This window comes from Hemicordylus capensis, chromosome 2, assembly GCF_027244095.1.
Source record: "Hemicordylus capensis ecotype Gifberg chromosome 2, rHemCap1.1.pri, whole genome shotgun sequence".
Lineage (NCBI taxonomy): Eukaryota > Metazoa > Chordata > Lepidosauria > Squamata > Cordylidae > Hemicordylus > Hemicordylus capensis.
The window spans coordinates 93231287-93248368 of NC_069658.1; positions in this window are offsets into that span (position 1 = coordinate 93231287).

A 17082-nucleotide genomic window follows, 5' to 3' on the forward strand; every position below is an offset into this window, starting at 1 on the left:
TCTTTTGAGTCAAAGAACGCACTATAGGTCAAAGACGTAAACACAAAAAGGATACTGGATTAGAAGGTGTATTAGCTGACCTGCTGTCATTTTTTTAAACAAAATGTCGCTAGCTTAACTCGCACAGAGCATATGCACACTAGTACTTTTATTGCTCCCTCACTTCCTGCCACAGCCCCCCTCAACCTCAGAGATCTCTCCACCCTCACCTGAGCCGCACTCCTGCTCCTCCTCCATTCTGTTGCTTCCATCCCCCTCACCCCTCTTGGTCTCTCCTCCATCCCTTTACTACATTCCCCCACCCCTCTTGGTCATGGCTGCAGTGTGGTGCCTATTGGCCAAGCTGCAGCCCCCTATCCCCATTAACCTCCTCACCCAAGCCCCCTGCTGCTCCTCCCTACTGGAGCAGCAGCAGCAACAGTTGACCGGGCCGTTCCTCACTGCCACCACCGCCATGGCCACTTGTTCCCCTCAGGCAGCTGACAGGCCTGGGCCTGTCCCTCGCCCTTCTTTCTTTCTGTCTTCCCCTCTCTTCTCTCTCTCCCCTGCTTCCCGAGTTTACAGATCTTATTCATCTTGTTTCCTCATCTAATTCACACAGTGGAAACCTCCTTCTCCTGAAGGGGCTCCTTCGTCCCTCACGACCCCTCTCTTCGCAGACTACTCTCCTTTTATATAGAGAGATTCCTCTCCTCTACAATCAAGAACATCTTCTGACCAGTAACAGTTACATTCCAACTGATCCTAACCATCCCAGGCTCCTCTTCTCTATCTGCTAACAGAATCCTCACTGCCCAATCACCATGGTGCCACAGGCTCCTCCTCCTCCCTATCTGCATATGGAATCCCCACTACCCAATCACCATGGTGCTTCTGCTCACGAACTTCCATGAGAGCTGCTACACATGGGATTAGCCACGGGTATGCCTTAGTGAATTTTATACATAGATTGTCATGTATGCAAATAACAGACTGTTTCAGTCATGTACTTGAAAAGAATCATACATGATCTAGAAGTTGGGGTAACCAGTGAAGTGGCCAAATACCATGCTCAGGATCATTAGGAAGGGGATTGAAAATAAAAATGCTAATATTATAATGCCATTATACAAATCGATGGTGCAGTAGTCTGGACTACCGCACCACATCTGGACTACCGCATTCAGCTCAGGTCACCATATCTTAAGATGGACACTGTAGAACTGGAAAAGGTGAAGAAGAAGGCAGCCAAGATCATCAGAGGTCTAGAGCAGCTTCCTTATGAGACAAGGCTACAGCATACAAAGAGTGACTACGGGAAGACATGATAAAGGTGTATAAAATTGTACATGGAGTAGAGAGAGTGGACAGAGAGAACTTTATCGCCCTTTCTCACAACACTAGAACTAGGGGTCATCCCATGAAACTAATAGCCAAGAAATTTAGGACTCACAAAATGAAGTACTTTTTCACACAGCGCATAATTAATCTATGGAATTTTCTATCACAAGATATGGTGATGGCCACCTGCTTGGATGACTTTAAAGGGGGCTTAGACAAATCCATGGAGGACAGGTCTGTCAATTGCTATAGGTTTGGTGGCTACAGGCTACCAAATATATAGAAGCACTATATAAACCAGTGGGGAAATAACTTGCCTAGCAAGCAAGAAGTTGCCCATTCGAATCCCTGCTGGTATGTTTCCCAGATTATGGGAAACACCTATATCAGGCAGCAGCGATATAGGAAGATGCTGAAAGGCATCATCTCATACTGCACGGGAGATGGCAATGGTAAACCCCTCATGTATTCTACCAAAGACAACCACATGGCTCTGTGGTCACCAGGAGTTGACACCGACTTTTGTAAACTTAAACTTTTACTTTATATAAGCCTTAAAATACTAGTTGCAGGGGAGCAACAGCAAGAGAGGGCACACCCTCACCTCTTGCCTGTGGACTTCTCATAGGCATTTGGTTGACCACTGTGTGAAAGAGGATGCTGGACTAGGTAGGTCTTGGGTCTGATCCTGCAGGGTTGTTCTTATGTTATGGTCTTTTTGCTTTCTGCAGTTATTTCTAAAACTTCCCTAATATTGCTTCAGTGCTTTAAATTTCATAAGCATTTATAAGCATTCTGCTTTTTATTATATCATCCATAATACTGTCTCACTTTCTTATCCCGTAATGCAACTCATACTGAAACCCTCTTAGAAGGCTTTTCTAGGCAAAGATTCAAGCTGGTTGATACAATTTGAGGGTAGGGCTACTCATGCACAGTCTTACCTAGGTAGGGATACTTGTGCACAGCGCTGGGATCAAGGCTGATCCTGGCATTGCCTCCCCTATAAGCCTAGGGTGTGTTTGTTTTTTAACCAGGGCTTTTACAGTACCTGGGTTAAAAGGTGTGAGCATGCCCTTTACCCCAGGTCCAGGGTCATGTGTATGCTCAGGCTGCATGTAGCCCAACATAAGGAGATTTGGGCACCTTGAGCACCAAACTCATGGAGGACTCCCTAAATGCACTGTGTTGCTTGTGCAGTGCCTTTTAGGGATTCCTGGAGGCTAGGACTCATTTTCCCAGCTCCCAGAGATCTGCAATGCCAGGGGCACATCCCACACAACAAATGGAATTATCTGGGGGAAGGTAAGCTGGATCTTGCCTTCCCCCATCACCGCACCCTCCACCATAGATGTTTGCGTGCACAACCTTTTTGTCTTGGGTAGGCGGAAAAAACAGAGCAGAAGAAGCCTTGATACTTCGCAATATTGTTCTTCATTATATCTTACCACATTGATGTGTCTGTCAGCATAGTGAGTGTTAGCTCCCTGGTCCCCATTTGACTGCTAAGTAAAAATCCATTACATTGCAGAGGCATAATTGCAGGCCAATATACTTGCAATACTTCATGTAAATAAGTCATAGACAAAGGAGGGAGGAACAGAGCTTTAGAATCATAAATTGTGCTAACAGTATGCCACTGTTTACTGGAAGGTAGAGCCAAGAATATCAATTGTAGTAATTAAATTAATACTGTGATATGATTTCAGTCAGCCATTCATCGAAGATGAGTAACAAACCGATTAATGACAATAAATAAGTCACACAATTGTAACTGCTGTAAGACTGCAAGCTCAGCTTGTGACCTCAAAAAGGGTTTTGCTTCCTGTGACAAGTGTCCAGATCATGTTTCTACTACTCAGTAGTATAGCTGCTAATTCTAAAATTCTGAAAACAAAACAAAAAAGTTATTAGAATTGATATGACAAACATTCATGCATCAAATATGGGTATCATCACAGCCTGCTCCACAATTGAGCTGGAATGTTCTTCCTCCAGAGGTCTGATAAAACAAGAGCCAGAGCATCTTCTGGAGGCAATACAAATAAGATATATTTTGTCTTGTATCTGAAGAAGCCAGTTCAACATGGGGTGGTTTGGGGGTTTTTTGTAATGCTAAATAAGTAGTAGTAGTAGTAGTAGTAGTAGTAGTAGTAGTAGTAGTAGTAATGTTATTTATTAGGCAATAGGCATCCCATTACAATTGTTCTCTGGACAGCTCACAAAGTAAAACAATAATCTTACTGACCTTAGTTAAGGCTTCATCTCACAGGAATAAAATAGAAATATAAAATAACCCAGCCTACAGAGAAAACTAACATGTGAAAGGAAAGGCTAAGCTGCAGACACATCAGCTAATTTTCTTTTACAGTCAAAATCTAAGATTTCCCTAGGTTTGGCATGCTCTACTCTGCAGAGAATTGGACTGTTCAGCCTGGTAAGTTGCTCTGTCATAGGAAAGAGGAAAACAAAACATACAATGAACTTGGGGTGTGCACGGAACTGTCTGGCCTGGTTCAGTCCGAGGCCGGACCTGCCTCGAATGGAACCGGGCCAGTTCGGTCCGGCCCCCAATCGACCCCCCCAGTCAGGTCCGTGTCGGCCTCCCTGAAGTTTTCCAGTGTGGTGGGCTAGCAGGCTACCTGTAGGCAGCAGGGAAGGAAGGAAAGAGTGGCCAGCACTGGCTGCCTACCACACTACTGTGGATATGCTCTGCCCTGTCCTGCTGAGCCTGTACCTGTCCAGTCAGACGACTCCTCAGACCTAGCAATGGAAGCAGATATTTGATTTTCTTTTTGTGGTTCCCCCCTTTGTGTATTTCTGGAATGGCTTGCCATAGGGCTTTGACATCAGGCACATATGTAGGGAAGGTTGGGAAGGATCTGAATATTTAATTTGAAATTGATTGGGCAATCTATAATTTTTTAACAAAATCAAAAAGTCCTATAAGTGGCTTGTTTCATGCCAGAAAATTACAAATGTTTCTGGAACTGAAGCCTATCCCGGACCATCATTCCACCCCCATGTGGAGGAATCTGCCCATAGCCTTCATCAAAAGCGTAAAGCACCCCCTTTCTTCCCCACCCATTAAATGGCCTGGAATGACTTTGCATAGGGCTTTGATATTGAGCACAGATGCAGGGCACGGTGAGAAGGCTATGCATATTTAATTTGAAGATTGGTCAATCTGTTGGGTTTTAATAATTTTTCGCATTTTAAAAAAGCCCATCAAATAAGTCCTATAAGTTACTTTCTTTATGGCAGAAAATTACAAAAACTACTGGAATAATATATATTTATATATGTGTGTAAATGCACTATGCTCAAGTTGGTTTGCAATCCAGAAGGTTTCAGTGAGAACTATGAAGCAAGGGGTATGTGTTGTGCTTTTATTTTTGTTTCCCCTTACAAATTCACTATATGTCCAAACTGGTTGGACATGTCCAAAATCCTCACTTAGTCACTCACACTATTTACACAGTATGTCACCAGTCAGTATGATTCTGTAATCATGCAATGTTAAGGATCCCCCACACATGCTGATTCACTCCCAGCCCCACACACTCCTACAGACAGCCCTGTTTGTAGCATCCTTATCATGGTGGTGTTGATCTCAGAAAGTCCCATCCCCCCCCCTTTTTGGCACAATATATAATGTTAGTCTGGATATCAGTCTGTCACTAACAAAGCAGCAATGCTACGGGATGCTACAGGGGCTTTTGGAGAGTTCAACTCACTCCACTCCACTCCACTCCATTCCACTCTCTCTCTATCTTGCTTGCTGTATTTGAGACATACGAGGGGGTATCCAAAAGTTTTAATTATAATAAAGAAGTTATAGAGATATTTACATGAAACTTTTTGTGCATAATCAGTGTCATTGCCATGCATACTTGTGCAAATATCAAATCTTTATTATTCATGAGGAACTGCACATGAATAAGGTGTCTGCACGCTGGGTACCTCGCTTGTTGATACCTCTTCAAAAGCAAACTCGCCATGACTTTTCCCAGCAGAATTTGACTCTGTTGGAGCGGAATGAAGACAATTTTTTTGCTCGTCTCGTCACTATGGACGAGTGCTGGGTATACCTCTACGATCCGGAGACCAAAGAAATGAGCAAGGATTGGAAACATCCATCCTCCCCCCCCCCCAAGAAGGCGAAGGTCCAGAAATCTGCCAGGAAGGTGATGCTGTCCGTTTTTTGGGATAGTCGCGGGGTAATCTTAACCGATTACCTTCCGAAGGGCGAGACCCTCAACAGCAATTACTACTGCAACCTTCTGGAGAAACTGCGTGATGCATTGAAACAAAAACGTCGTGGCATGATCAGCAAAGGCATCCGTCTCCTGGCCGACAATGCACCTGTCCATACGGCCCAAGCATCCGTTGTCGCCGCCCACCGGTTAGGCTATGAACTTTTGCAGCATCCACCTTATTCGCCTGATCTTGCGCCAAGCGACTTTTTCCTCTTTCTCAAGATGAAGAAACCACTTCGTGGTCGGCGATTTGACGACAGAGAGGATATCATTTTCGAAGTGGAACAGTGGTTTTTGAGCAAAGCGGAGCACTTCTACAAAGAGGGCTTGAAACAGGTGAAGAAACTCTGGCAAAAATGTGTGACTCTGCAGGGAGACTACGTGGAGAAGAACTAACTTTGACCACTGCAAGTGACTATTGTATGTTTTTTATTTCATGGTGATAATTAAAACTTTTGGATACCCCCTCGTATTTTGACAACCTCCCTTTTCCCTGGAAGCACTCTGTACCATCCAAAACTAAGTCCCTGAGGACTGTGCAGCCCCCAGGGTCATATTTTCAGGAGATACAGTGGGATTTGGAAGAAAGGGTAGGTCATCAAAACCCATCGCCCTGCTCCAAACATCAGTGTAGCATTGTTCTGGAACTCTTTGGAAACCCTGGTGCTTCATTAGTCTGGCAATCAGCCACTGATTCTAAATTATATTCAAGACTTCACAACTTTCATTGTTCTTTGGATTCCATTATAGCAATAGCAATAGCACTTACATTTATATACCGCTCCATAGCCGGAGCTCTCTAAGTGGTTTACAATGATTTTTAGCATATTGCCCCCAACATTCTGGGTACTCATTTTACCGACCTCGGAAGGATTATTGCATTAAGACCACAAAAATTCCATTAGGTCACTCTTTAATTTATTGCTTCCCCTGCCATATAACTTAATTTAAACCCCATGCCATATAACTCTTATCCACTGATCCATTGACAGAAAGTGTATCTAATTCAAATTCTTCTCAATTAGAAACATACTGTCAGCAGCATACTCCTAGTCATTCCTGAATCCCAAAAGTTGAGCTTCCAGTATATCTATTGGCTGACGTCATGACTAATTTACTCGACAGAAGTCCAACTGAAATTAGGCTGTTCTTCAGAGTAACTCGTGAGCAGAACTTTTGAATAATTTAATCTGGATGTCAGCCATTGATTAGAATAACTGAATGAATGTACACAAAAATATACTTCAGTAGAGGAATTGCTGCTTCATCACCCCCATACCATGTATCCCCTTTGCTGAGTTTGTATTTGTGGAATGCCTTGTCTAATATACTGGGCTGATTTGCTCTGCTGCGCAATTATGCAAAGTAATTTAGTCACTATGGAACACTAAATTGGCTGCATCCACTTGAAAGCAAAATCTTCCAACTGCAGTATGTGTTGTCATTTTATCTAGGGATTTGATCCCTCTTATCCAGACAGCTATCTGAACTGTATGACTTATGGTTTGGAGGCATGCCTGCCATTCTGATATGCAACACTAAGAATACAGAAGGTGGCAGCTGCAGGATAGTCAGCTTTCTTACAAGTGTCAGGTGGCTGGATTAGTTATTTTTATTTCTTCTAGCTTAAGCCACAGACATGCACAAGCCCTTCCAGATGGTCTCTGTTCATTTCACTGAGGACTGTTATTTTCAGGAGCATACACTCTGGCGATAATTCATTTTGAACATTTTTTCATTAGATTGTTTTAAAACATTGTTGTCATAATTGGTTATGTGTGATCAGAATATGGTTTTGAGAAGCATAATAAATGTTCAGTACATCAGGAGTACCATTTGTGTCATATGTGAGAAAACCTCTATACAGACAGGAAATTATGGGCAATATTTTCCCCCAAGCGTTCCTTTCCCAAGCAACATAGCTTGCTGAAGTGATTCAGGTAGTATCCAAGATAACTACATGAACCAGTTAATATTTGCATATAATACACTAAACCTTCTTCTTGCATCTGCTGTCACACCTAACCTTCGTCTTGTATTATGAAATACTACTCCGGAATAGGAGTAGATTCATTGGTTACATTAGATGCCCCACATCTGTTCCCGACCCATGTTACCATCATGTTCAAGGTCAAAGGGGATCATGGAATGGGGGGATACTGTGTCAAGGTCAGTGTTGGGGTTGGGGGGGCGAGAGGTGCCTTCAAAAATAAACAGGTGCATACCAAAGTTAGGGTAGCACCTGCTAGCTGCCTTAAGCAGTGGTGCTCCGCCCCGGATCCCGTGCAGGGTGGTCACGTGGACCTGGTCGTGTATGTGGAGCCGCCACACATGTGTGGAGGCCAGGGCCATGCTGCCACCCCTCATGGGATCCCAGACAGAGAGCCGCTGCTTGAGACAGCTTGCAGGCGCTGCCTAGGGGTGTGCGGACTGGTTCAAAGTCAAACTGGTTCGAATGGCCCCAAAATTGGTTGAAACAGCCCTTGCAGGATGGGGGGAGGCTGGCAGGGGGAGAGGGAGACTAAGGAGACCCCCCCATGACCCCACCTGGCACTAATGCCAGCACCTCCCTAGGTGACTGGACCTGCAGTGGTGAGTAAAAAACATTTTTATTTAAAGTTTAGAACCCCCAAATCAGCTCAAATTCAAGCCAGGGCGGGTGGGTGCCACAAAACCAAACATGCCCAGTTCAGTTGGAGTCCAGTTTGGACTCAAACCGAACCAGGCAAACCAGTTTTGTGCACACCCTCAGTGTTGCCCTAATGTTGGTAAGCACCTGTTAATTAATTTTTAAAGACCATCACCCACTGCCGACGCTGCCCTCACCGGCCACTACGGGTCAAGGGCTTCAGCAATTAATATTGGGAAGGCCCAGGGATTCAAAAACCTGTGATTGACTCCATTGATTATTGATCCATTGATAGCAGGTAACACAAAGCTGAGATGTTGTGTGTGCTGCCTGCTGTAAGCGTTTGTTTTAGTAGCTAAACTCTTTGTTTCTGTGAGACCAGATGCTTCTGAATAATGTGATTGTTCCAAATACTAGATCCAGCATTCTGGGAGGGTCTGGTTTCTTCTGATAAAACTTGGGGGCAAAGAACTATACAGTGTCTCAGACTCTGTGGTCAGACACTATCACCTTTCAAGGTCAATTGAGCTTGAAAGGATAAACATAACTACCTCAGTTCACTCAACAATGGGCTGGGATGAAGTCCACCCCAATGAAAACTATGAATGCCATTTGGGTTGGTTTTTCTCCTAAGTGACCTAACATTGGGATGGGATGGGATGGGATGGGATGGGAACTACCCAACAGTCAATGCAGATTGGGATGGTTTTCTTCCCTCTCTCATATTTTTATTAATAATAGAGATGTCATAACTGGTGAATAGCTGTACTTTTGGATATGCTGAGGCTGTTCTCATGAGCAGCCAAGACCAGGTTAGGGTAACTAAGAGAGCCAACTATGGGAACTGCGAGAGCCAACCAGCTCCTGCTGGCACCTTGGCAGCATACCCAGCTAAGAAGCCAGGCCCTTAAATGAGATTAGGGGAGTGAGAGCTCCCTTAGCCTTGTTTACCTGTCTGTGAGTCAGCGACGGCTGCTTTCAGCCAGCGCTGGAACACTGGTGGGTTCCTGCTCATTGCTGGCACTCCCTGACCCTGTTTACCTGACCATATTTCATTGCTGGCTGTTTTCAGCCAGTGCTCAAACACTGATGGGTGCCTGTCCGTCACTGGGGAGATCCCCACAATACACTGCACACTCGTGTGGTGCATTGTGGGATTTCTGGAGGCCAGGATGACACATCCCAACCCCACACCTCCATGTGGGGCCATGCCTGTGGCAGCCACGGACCCTCTGGGCACATATCAGCATTGTCTGAGGGGGAGGCGAGCTTCTGCTGCCTTCCCCAGCACCCACCTCCAAGCCCTTTCATGTGATCATGAAAAAGGGCTTGCAGTGTGCCAAGGGCAGGTGACAATGTCCTGGATGGGCAAATGTGGGATCATATTTGCATGGCTTCACTACATTAATGCATTAGGGTCAGCATTTACTTCATAATACAGGGGAAGGGTTAAAATCAATTCAGTGGTAGATATTTTTACTTAATTATAAATAGAACATAATTAAGTCAGTGAACTCAAAATATCATATCTCAAATTTCCCCCAAAGCTTGTTCTGGAAGTTTAGGTTTTATTCATTTTCTTATTCAGGTACAGAGAAAGTTTTGTTTACTGTATACAGGAGATATCATTTACGATAAACACAGCAATCATGTACATTCTAGACAGTACAATAAGATTAGAAGTAATGCTTTGCCATGAGTATTACATTAAGACTCACAGAAATCTAATTTTGGGTTTGATCCTCTTTTTTTTTGGATTGTCCTAGAGGTGCCCTAAGATTTAAAAAAATCCAAATAAAAATAAAAATAAAAATAGTGGGAGGAAAGAAAGAAAACTACATGTAGGGTGTTCCTTTATAAATGTCTTAATTAAGGTTCAGTGGCCATTGTCTAGGTAACAGGATACTGGCTGATTGTTTAAATTCAGTTTCCTTTTTCTAGGACATGTATTGACAGAGTTTTGATAATGAAAGGGTAATTTCAAACAAAGAGAAAACTTAATAAGAATTTTAAGAGCTTTGGTTAGCGTCAGATGTGCAGGCTTCCTCACTTTCATTGCAAATTTGAAATTATTAGTTGGGCTGTATAACTTTAAATACTTGTTTTCTTTTATTCTGGAGGGATATACTTCAGTTATATGTACTCAGTGTGGCTGGTGGTCACACTGGGGCTGGGAGGGCAGAGAGTAGGGCAGCATGGAATACACTCTGCCCATGCTCAGAGGCATTCTATCCATTCCATCACTCACATATTCTCCAGAATAAGATACAGAGTCCTCAGCCTTCAGCTTATCTCCTCTGCCCACCTCTCCCACACTGCCACCCTAATTTGATGCCAGGCTTACAATAGCATACAACCTACCTGTGCCCAGAGGCCTTATTTCCTCCTGCTGAAAACAGATTCAGAATTTTCTTGAAGACTTTTTTCCCTTCATAGTTACACTGAAAATCTTCAGAAGCTCTCTGAAGGCAGCTTATCTGCCTTTCACAGAAGATAAAACTGAACACCCTAACCTCCTTTATTTAATGTTTAGGGGCAGGAAACATCCTCCAACAAAATCAGTAGTGCTTCATTTTTGTGACAAGATAGCAATACAATAGTTTTTTCTCCAGCACACACTGAAAACAGGATCTGGACAGCCACTAGGGATGGGGAGGCCATCACTTAAATTGACAAATCCACTGCACTTTGTTGCATGAGCTTTCATAGTTAAAAAGCTGAATTGTACCTATCAAGACCTGGATAAAGATATCAATTAAATTTTAACTCCCAAGAAATATTAGCTACATGTTGAATAAGCCATTTTCTGTATCAGGTTTAATATAATTTTTGGTTCTAAAAGACAGGCAGAGAGGTGTGCAAACTGCATAAAGTAATGCCTTGGATTTTCATACATGGTGGTCACCTTCAGATGCAGCGTGAAACACCTCTGGTAGATGAACCTGTGGTTAATCTATGAGCCACCGAATCATCATAGGCAGTAGTCCCTCTAATTTTTATTATTTGTGCACAGAATGGAGCTATTCTCACAATCCGTGAGAAGAGCGTCTGTCGGGTCTGCGGGGAGAGCGGGCATAGCCCACTTGCCACACAGACAATCAAGCCTGCCGGATTGGACTCCCAGATTACTGCCAGCTCCATCATGGATCCAGCGGGGGCTGCAGGGATCAGGGGCTGCATGGCCCCTGGAAGTTCCAAGATGCCCCACAAAAGTACATGGGGCATCCTGGAGAAACCCCTGAGACCAGGAGGCTTGTTGTAGCCTCCTGGCGGGGGTCTCCTCATGAGGCACCATGGGGCAAAACCACACCACGGCATCTCATGATCAGGTAGACGGGGGTAGCGGACCACACGCTCCTCTAACCTTATTTAAGGGGAGGGGTGGTTATGGAGGTTAGCTGCTGGGATCTGGGTTGCTCTCGTTGCAGCACACAATCGCCCAAAAGCGGGCTGGGTTCCCTTAGCCTGCTTTTGGGTGATCGTGGGAATAGCCTCAATGAGTTTTGATCTGCATGGCAGTATCAAAGCTGTGTGCAGACATGCATTCAGAATGGGGACTTCTTGATTCAACCTGAATGGGATCCAAAATTAACTGAGTGGGCATTAACAAACTTGTGAGTGCGCACACATGCACATGCCTTAGAACAGGGATCCTCAACGTTGGGCCCCCAGATGTTCTTGGACCAACTCCCATAATCCCCAGGCCCGGTGGCCTTTGGCTGGGGATTATTGGAGTTGAAGTCCAAGAACATCTGGGGGCCCAACGTTGAGGATCCCTGCCTTAGAGGGAACACTTAGCGGGAACACTCATTCCAAAGGTGGCTACGGAGGGTGGGGGAATGGCAAGAAGGCATCTTACCGGCTTCAGTGGTGGTGGTGGTGCAATGGCGGCAGTGTCATGATGCTAGCTTCTTTAAACCCATCAAGTGCTCCCCTCCACACATGCACAGAGACCAGAATTCGACTGGAGCCACCCTATGCTGCAGGCGAGGAGCACCAACAAGGTTTAAAGGAACTGCCACCATGCTACTGCTGCTGCTGCACCACCACCACTGAAGCAGGGAAAATGCCCTCTCACCCCTCCCCCTCCATGGCCACCATTATAAACATCTCTAGATTCCTCTTTACAAGCAGAGCTCTTCAAACCAGGTTGCTGAATGCAGAGAGCAGGGGGAACTGGCAGCCTGGGCTTCCTTCTTTACAGAAAGACAGCCCCGACAACCAATAGCAACTGGAATGAGGAAAGAGCTTCTTCCCTTAATTCTGGTTGCAAAGCAACCAGACTGTGGTGCCAGCATTTAGACATAATGCTGTCACCATGGAACCAGAGATCCAGGCAGTGAACATGACAACAAACTTAAGGTACAAATCACTGTGTGGGGAGAGGAACTGCAGGTCCATTTTCCTGCAAAACTGTGGTTGCCCACATTCGGAAATACAGAAAATGAAACCAGAAGTTCTTTCATCTCCAGTTTCGTGTTACATGGGAATCCGGCCTTAGTATGGAATTTAATCCCTTCCTGTGCACACATCTCTGTATAGTTGATTCTCCAAACTCATTTCATCACAGGCAGAATTCTGTATGTTTGGGAGAGTGGTACTTAGACTTCATTGGTTATGAGTTAATAGCCTGTCCATCTGACATGCGGACTAGGGTGGGTGTATAATCACAAAAGAAGCACTTTAGCTTCCCTCTACCCAAGGTCGGGCTGCTCGTCCTCTTCCACCTTCCACTGATCTCCAAAATCCAGCCCCTTTCCTCACTCACAATTACTATCATGCCAGCAATTTCCCATACCCTCCTTTCCTCTTGTGTCATGCCAGCTCCATTCTCTTCCTTGCTATACCATCTAAATTCCTGGAGGCAATGCTGCCACCACTGCTGCTACCAATACTCAGTGAATGAAAAGATGCTCCTTTGACCTCAACACTCAACAGTGGTGGTAGCAGGCCTTCAGCGACAGTAACAATGCTTTCAAGGACTTTGTACAGTCCAAGAGGGATACTGTAGGCAGTCCAAGAGGGATACCTATAAGGCAGTCAAGGAAGACAGTGTGACTGTGGCCTCACACAGACTGTACCACCTTCCAGGGTGATGCCCCTTTTCCTTTCTAGTCCAGCAAGTTGAGTGATATGGCATGGGAAAGTCCTGGCGAAGATGATACAGCTCAGACAACCTTCTGTAAATTCTCCACTTACTTTGTACTCCATCTCAACTGTGATGAAAGTGCTGGAGCATGACAGGAGCAGAGAACTGGCTTTTAGAAATATGATGCTGTATTAATTATCAGATGGCATGCATTATGCATATTTGTGACTACAGTACATCAAGATTTGTTTTTATTTGTTCAGGTCACGATTGTTCAGGATGACCTTTTTCCAGACAGATGTGAAAATTATTTGATACATGCCCAGAATCCCAAAGTAGCTCATACATTTTAAACAGCTCTCCATAATCAATTAATAACTAGCTGTGAAGCACTATCACACCAGGGTTATTTTCCTGGTATTAGATTTGCTTGAAATATGATTAATAGCATCCTGAACTCCAGTGCAGGGTGTGGGCTAATAATTTTAAGAGTTAAGTAAACAGCAATTACAGTGAAAACAAAGAATGATTTACTAATTAGGGAAATCTGAAACCACAGGGTTTTTAAAAGTCTTGTATAAATATGATTCAGTTTTAGATTGTGTGCTATAATTTCTATTGAAGTAGCTTCATTCACATGAAAATCTCCCAAACAGTTTAGGCAAGCAGGTCACCTACTGTACATGACTGGATGTTGGAATGAGCCTCAGGCTCATGGAATATCTGGGATTATCAGCCTATGAAATATATCTGGAGATGTTATATATATCTGGGCAGGTATACAGGCAGAGCCCTCTGGGTCAGGGGTTCACAGTTACACTGGAGGTGGAGCCAGGGGTATTGACCACTAGGTTTGATGGTTCGTATTTGAACCAGACCAGCCATTAGGTTCGAGCTGCCGGTTTGAACCTCCCAAAGTGGGTGGGGTGGTAGCTGGCACCCATGGGTGCCTACCACCCAACCCCCAAAGCAATCAATTTTTAACAAATTTTTGAATTTATTATTATTTTTCCCTCACATCTCTCATTCAAATGCAAAAAATTGTGGACCTGCTTAACAAAGGGTACAATTCATGTACCATGGGTACATGAAGCTGGTACCACTGTGGAGAAGCTGGTACCACTGTGTATCTGAGCAGTAAGGGGGTGGGGCCCAGCAATAAAGAGGCAGGGCCCAGTGGCAGCTCCAAATGAACTAAGATTAACTTTTGTCCCCATCTGCCTTGGGGGGAAAGTTAGTAAAACAGGACCATTTTGGGCAAACTAACATCCCTATCCAAAATACATCTAATTATCACCGAGGCCTACCCAGACTGACAAAATAATACTTATACACATAAGCCTAGTTCTTAGTATGTTATACATACTCTGAGGGAGGTTGCATGAGCAAGGAAGCTGAGAACACCTTCTCCTGGTCAATTTATACTGAACATTTTCCCTCAGTCCTTTCTCTGCTAGTCAAGTCAGTGACATCAGGTTGACTTCATCTCATATGGCATTTCGATTTGTTCTCTCTAGCTGACAGGAAACTGACACATGGACCAAGCCTAAAGAACCAGGCTATCTTGTGATCATGACATGAAAAACAGGTTGTGTGAATCCACCTTAAGGCCGAATCCAATATAAAATGATCACAGATGTTTTCAAAAGGCTTTCCACATTTTCCCTTAAAGGATAAACAAAGTTGCTAGGAACTGAATAGGATACAAGAGAGCATTAAAGTGAATGGCAGACGTATGTGACACTACATTGAACTTACTAAATGTATTTAGTTTCAAAAGCTTTATTATGATTTAAAGGAGAAGAAACCAACAGCTATAGGTGCTTAAAATGTTATCAAGCGACTGAGCTACTCCCAAAGGGGATTTGCATGGTGAACTGTAAGTAGTAGCCTTCAGCTACTATTTCCCTTGATACAGAAACTTGCTGCTGCAATCCATTAGGCTTCAGAAACCACTCTCAGCTCTTAATCTCATCTGCTTCAAAAGTAACTTTTACTTTTTTTGACTGTAATTGGATCCTGAAAATATGCTTTTAGGGGTACAATAAAGATAATGAAAATTTCTACAAATATATGGAAGGTGTCTGAAAATGTGAGCCCAAATGGTACAAATTTCCAAGTTTGTAATCTATGAACTACCTAAAGTCAGCCCTTCTGTCAAAGTCAGTGGGACTTCTTTAGAGTATGTGGTTTGTGAATCTAGCCTCTGAGAGCAATGAGTTATGTTTTGTTGTTCTAGGAATGAACAAGTCTTAGAGGTTTGGGAATCTATATTTACTGAAGTACAGAGGAAACCTTTCAGACAGCCGTCTTCTCAGTTCTCCCTTGATAGTTCTTAGTGCTCATCACTCATAACCCCTTGTAGTTATCATGTAGAAGCAGGACGTTTATTATTCTGACTTTGCTCTTGTGCAATACCGAGTATGAATTTCAGATTAATGCTTTAGAACAGGGGGTTCCCAACCTGTGGTACTCCAGATGTAGCTGAATTACAACTCCCATAATCCCCAGCTACAATTCATTGTGGTTGGGGATGATGGGAGTTGTAGTTCAGCAACCTCTGGAGAACCACAGGTTGGGAATACCTGATTTAGAATATCTATATGCTGCTTTTTTAAAAAAATGTTTTCATAGTGGTTTATATAGAAAAAGGAATAAGATAGCTTCCTGTTCCCTACAAGCTCACACACAATCTAAAAAGAAACTCAAGGGGGGACATGAGCAACAGCCACTAGGAGAGACACTATGCTGGGATGAACAGAAACTGTTGCTCTCTCCCTGGTACTCACAGTAAAGAGGTGCCTCTTGGCCTGGCTAGCTTTCAGATCCATTCACAACCAAATAGATCAGTGGCATAGATAGGCCAGTGGCAGCCCACCACCAGCAGCCCCCCTAGCTATGCCCCCTGCACCTGACATCAGAATCTGACATCAGATGCAGGGGGCGTGGTTTTGCTTGCAAACGGGACCAAATTCCCGTTAAATTCCAGCTAGTGCCACGTTTTCAGTGTGGCCAGGAGTGGCTCTCCCTGCTTTAAAAAAGCAGGGAGAGGCATTCCCGGTCAGGCTGAGAAGCCATTGTTGGCTAAGCTTCTGAAAAACAGAGCTGTGTGGCAGATGGCAGACACAGGAGGCATGGCTGCGGTGTGAGGCATGGCCCCTGAGCATGGCAGCCTGAACAAATCGCCCCTGTGATAGCTTGCCAGATTTGGGTCCAAAACAAATCACCCAGATTTGGAACCTGAAAAATTTGTAGATTCAGACCTCCATTTTTATTTTATTTTATCTATCTATCTATCTATCTATTTATTATTTCTTACATTTATAAACCACCCCATCCAGAGGCTCTTGGTGGTGTACAACAACTTTGAAAAAGACATAAAAACACACAATTCAAAACACAGTGCTAAAAACAATATTAAAACAATTCTTAAACAATTAAAACCATTTAAAACCAATTAAAATACTTTAAAAAAAACAACACTTTACAAGCCTTGGAAGGCCAGGCCAAACAAATACGTTTTTAGGGCTCTCTTAAACACTGACAGTGAGCCTAAACTGCTGATATCTGCCTGGAGTGCATTCTCTTTTTTTGCATTTTAAATTTTTATTGGCTTTTACAATAGCTTACAATGAAGTAAATATTGACTTCCCACTTACCTATCTGCGCGGTTTACATTAACTATACATATAAACCATTGCTATAATAATTCAAAACATAGATACTCCACATTACTACTCAATTTTACCCAACCCAATCTGCTGTTATTACTAGCCAGGAATGCA